Raw genomic sequence first — 4,330 nt, forward strand, 5'->3', positions numbered from 1 at the left:
ATGGCTGGCAGTGATCTTGGGATATTCTATTTCTATTGTCATAAAAATATGGGAATCGGAGCGACCCTAAGTTAGTTCCAAAGAAACTTACGGCCCTAAAACTCATTTAGACAGCCTTGCATGCAGGACCTTCTTAAGAGCATCATGGGTTCCCGAGCCAAGTGATTTTTCTGAAGCCCTCTACCTGGTATATTCTAGAAAATTTCATTCAGATTTCATTTTTCATTTCTGTGGAGCCTCCCTTCTCTTGAGGCTCCCGGTAAATGACCGGGTGGACCCATGCATTAAAGCGGCACTGCTTTCACGTCTCCATCACTTAAAACCATTTGCTGGAAATCTGCAGCTTCAGTGGGTCTCTTTCCCACAGGGCCGTCTCAAAAGCATTTTACTCAAAGGTCCCTTTCTTGTAGATATCACCACACAGGGTGCCAGTTTTCATATTTACCATCAATAATAAGTGTAGGAGATCTGATAATCATGAGACCTTCGTATGCACCTGTGTCACCAGAGCCGTGCCTATGTGGGAATCCATTAAGACGGCACTCTTTCCCACCCATGCCAAAATATTAAAATACATAATGTATAAATAAATATATAAATACATAATATACGGGGGAAAAGGATTACTTTCTCACGCCGGGAATCGAACCCAGGCCTCCTGGGTGAGGGCCAGGTATCCTAACCACTAGACCACGGGGGATGTAGGACCCCTTCCAACTGTTGCCAACTCTGCATATTCAGAGAATAACGTTAAGAAGCCTCGATTATTGCAGAAAAAAAATAGGGTTGAATGAACTAGCAAGTAGAGTTAATTGGAGGAAAATCGATTGAAAACATGTTTATCTCGTGAGAGGTATTATATGATCTCTCAGATGATCTGAGATATATTATATGATATCGCGAGATCACAGGGCCGGCGCCAGGCATGAGGCGACGAGGCGGCCGCCTAGGGTGGCAATTTTTATGACAGATTTATTACGACGGTGTTTTCACTCTCACGCAAATTTTTACACATCGAAAAAATTTTGAAGGGAAAGCGCGAGTGGATAAATAAGCGCAGGTAAATACAGTACTTTTTCAGTGACGAAATGCTTTTCAACTCTTTGCTATCCAAGGCTTAATTGAGATGAATCTCAACATACCTTTTTTCTTACACTTCCGAAAAGTGTCACCTATCTCTAGAGAAGATGGTTCCTGAAAGAAATATTAGGTTCCTTCTGTTTCTTTATTAAGGATCTTTTCGTTCTTTTTTATCAACATTTTTTTCGATTTCTTTTCTTTAGTCGAATCCACCCCAGCATAAGTTTGTATAAACAACATTTTACTTGTTTATCTTCTGACAAATACCTCTTTCAACCATTACCATACTATAAGAACCTCTAGTTCGGTGCTGTTTATCCGGAAAAAAAATTTTCTGACTGCCCATTTTCGTATACCTATATCTCTGTTCCCTATACCAGGGTAAAGTTTCGCGCGGAACCCTGGATGATAATGAGGCTGTTCTACACAACTCAAACAATTTTTTTTGTATATTTAATCAAAAAAAAAATAGTATGTGTGTCCTTATATGTGTGACTTCCGAACAACATCATAACCCCAAGGCAAAATGAAAGAGGACCTAGAGCACCTCTTGATTTACATATTTATTGTCATAAGTCATTATGCCAGATCTTATCGTAAGGTCCCTGCATGGCCCCCACAAAGGGAGTTTGTCTGACAGGGTCCTGCCCCGGGCCCCAGAGATAATTCTCATCAGATGTAACATAACGTACTTATGTTCCCAGTATGTCATTGTTTCATATTCTCTAGCTGGTGTTGTCATCTATCTTCCATATAGATGAATTGAAGTGATGATGATAAATGCTTGCATTTTCAAGTTATATCAGTATCGTGTTGTAGGTCTGTGCTCTCTGCGGAGAGTTTTTTTTAAATATGAGACACCCCCCCACCCCCACGGCTCGTATTCGCGCCTCGCAGTTGAAAAACCGCAAAAATATGACAACTCACTGTCTGCCACGGGAGCCCTACGGTGTAGAGTGCGGTAACCCAGGTCGATAAGTACCAAAGGATGTTTAGTGGTGTCGCGAGTTCGATACCCGGTTCGTCCTTGTCAGAAACTTTCCTGACGCAAGGGTACAACAAAAACGGTGATATGACCACAGAAAAAGATTGCTATTGTAGGCAGTCCCACATCGAGGGGTTGGCGCACCAACCTCTCGGTGAGTATAAAAAAAAGGCTGCCTTTTGGAATTGGCAATAAATTGTAGGTCCCAGTCCAATTTGTCCTCGTGTGCAGAAAATGACCGTGGTGCGTCAAAAATGATGAAATGATCAAACTCACTACTAGACCACACATGTACCTCGTCCATATTCCTCTGCGGAACCTCTAACGATATCGAACTCACTGCATGACTTACGCGTCTGTCAATGGTGACCATAAATTCAGTGAGGCCATTGGTTTTCACTAGTTCTCAACCTTTTGTCTTCTTGACTCCCTTGCTCTAGTGGACATGTATCCTCAGCTCCCCAGAATAGTCCAACAAAGTACCGCTTCATGGTATTGAACGGGCTCACATTTATGAGGACAGCTTACCGAGGTGCCTCTGAGAATGGTTGGTAGAGTCCCCAAAGAACCGCGGTGCGCACTTTGAGAACCACTGAATTATTCTTATTTGAGACGTCATCCTGCAACGTCAGCTTTGGGCATTCGTGCTGAGCAGGAATGTCCAATACATGATGATAAGCCATCATGGTCATTGGCGGTTGCTCTAACTATTGCATAGCACTGTCTAAATCCTGTGCATTTTTTTTTTTTTAGGAATTCAAAAAAAATATGTTTATATACTGTATATTAAGGTGGGTCGAAAAAAATTAAATTTTTATTTTGAAATCGCTATAGTGCGGGAAAGTTGCCTCTTTTAATAAGAAGAAAAACGACGTGAAAAATTTCAAAATCGATTGATATCTTCCGGTCGCGCATCGAACTTGAAGTTTATGGAAATTGACGAAATCGAACATTTTTCTGAAATTTTTTAATATTAGATAAAATTCTATGATCGACACGCAAAAGTTTGTTACGCTTATTTTATGGTTCAATAAAGTAAAATGAATTAAAACATCATTAATTGCATAACACAACGCATCGTAACGCAACGTGTTCGAAAAATGGGAATTAACCAAATTTTTGCAGGTTTCATTGTGCAGCTTTTTGTCCGTTTTGTCAGAAGAAACCACCCAGAATTCATCACCAGGACGTGGTTTGCACGTCGAGTGCTACCCACACGCAACCCAATCAAACATCCAAACTAGGCGTGTGCGTGTGTTATTCACATTGTAGTTGAAAAATAGTTACTACAAAAAAATTCGGTGGTTTACAGTTTCTCCTACTTTTTCTTTCCCAAGTGCACATGTTTGAAGTTTGACTTTTAGAATAAATCAAGCATCACTGATTTTGATAATAGCGTAGATCTGTGATGTAGCTATCTCTATCTCCATGTCACATCCTTTAGTTGAGGCCTCTGTAGCAATTTAAGCATATCCCTCAACTGTCCGAGTCTGACTGGAGCACGTGTGAACTGCAAGTGGCACGTTGTAGGCATGTTGCTCTCTATGGCAAGATTTTTTAACAGGGGAATCGGGCCTCGATAACATTCGCGCCTCGAAGTGGGGAACCACAGATATAGATGGTGCATCCATCTTTTTCTGGGTCCACTAGATAACAGCTTACTGGATGTGGAAGCTCTCTGTGTTGGAGTACTAATCTGTAGATTGTTGGTTTCTAGAAGTAGACAGAAAGATGCTGAGAAAAGACCAGCAGTACTGTATTTATTTGACATATCCAAAACAATAAAGTCAGGGCATTTTCCAGGGGATTTGTCAGTTCGAGGTCCTGCTCGTCGTCTGTCACATTCTAGATGGCTAAATGCGGCCAATAGAGTGCTAAGGTTGTAGGACAACTGAAGTTAGCCAAATCCTTTTGGGAACCGGAAGTTCTCTTCATCTTGAAATCGTATGCGCCTGTGTGGTTCCACCTCAAAAAGAACAAGTATTTCAATGACGCGCTAAACATGTTTCTCCAGCAGTTCAAAAATTGCGGTATTTATTTGATGAGAGAGAGACTTAAAGTTGTTAATCCAGTAGATTTGAACCCAATGCGTTCTTTGGACACCCTCAAAATTTACTGTTGGCTATGATTGTTGATGAAATTCGAGAGAACTTGGATATAGAAGAACTTTAACTTTTTTTATACCCAGACGGTACTTTAAAGTACCAGGGTTTTACGGTGTTGGTTACCAAACCAATTTTTTTTTAGTTTCTCTTTAATTAGAAC

General features: G+C 40.8%; 1 non-coding gene across 1 annotated transcript; it reads right to left on the reverse strand.

Annotated features, from left to right (window-relative positions):
• Window positions 1–628: 628 nt before the first annotated feature.
• Window positions 629–700, reverse strand: TRNAE-CUC (transfer RNA glutamic acid (anticodon CUC)). Its single transcript has one exon. It is a non-coding gene; the product is annotated as a tRNA-Glu (tRNA).
• Window positions 701–4,330: the final 3,630 nt, after the last annotated feature.

The sequence above is a fragment of the Pholcus phalangioides genome, unplaced genomic scaffold (genome assembly GCF_987345545.1).
Source record: "Pholcus phalangioides strain wild (caught in Gottingen) unplaced genomic scaffold, Ppha-v1.0 ptg000016l_1, whole genome shotgun sequence".
Taxonomy (NCBI): domain Eukaryota; kingdom Metazoa; phylum Arthropoda; class Arachnida; order Araneae; family Pholcidae; genus Pholcus; species Pholcus phalangioides.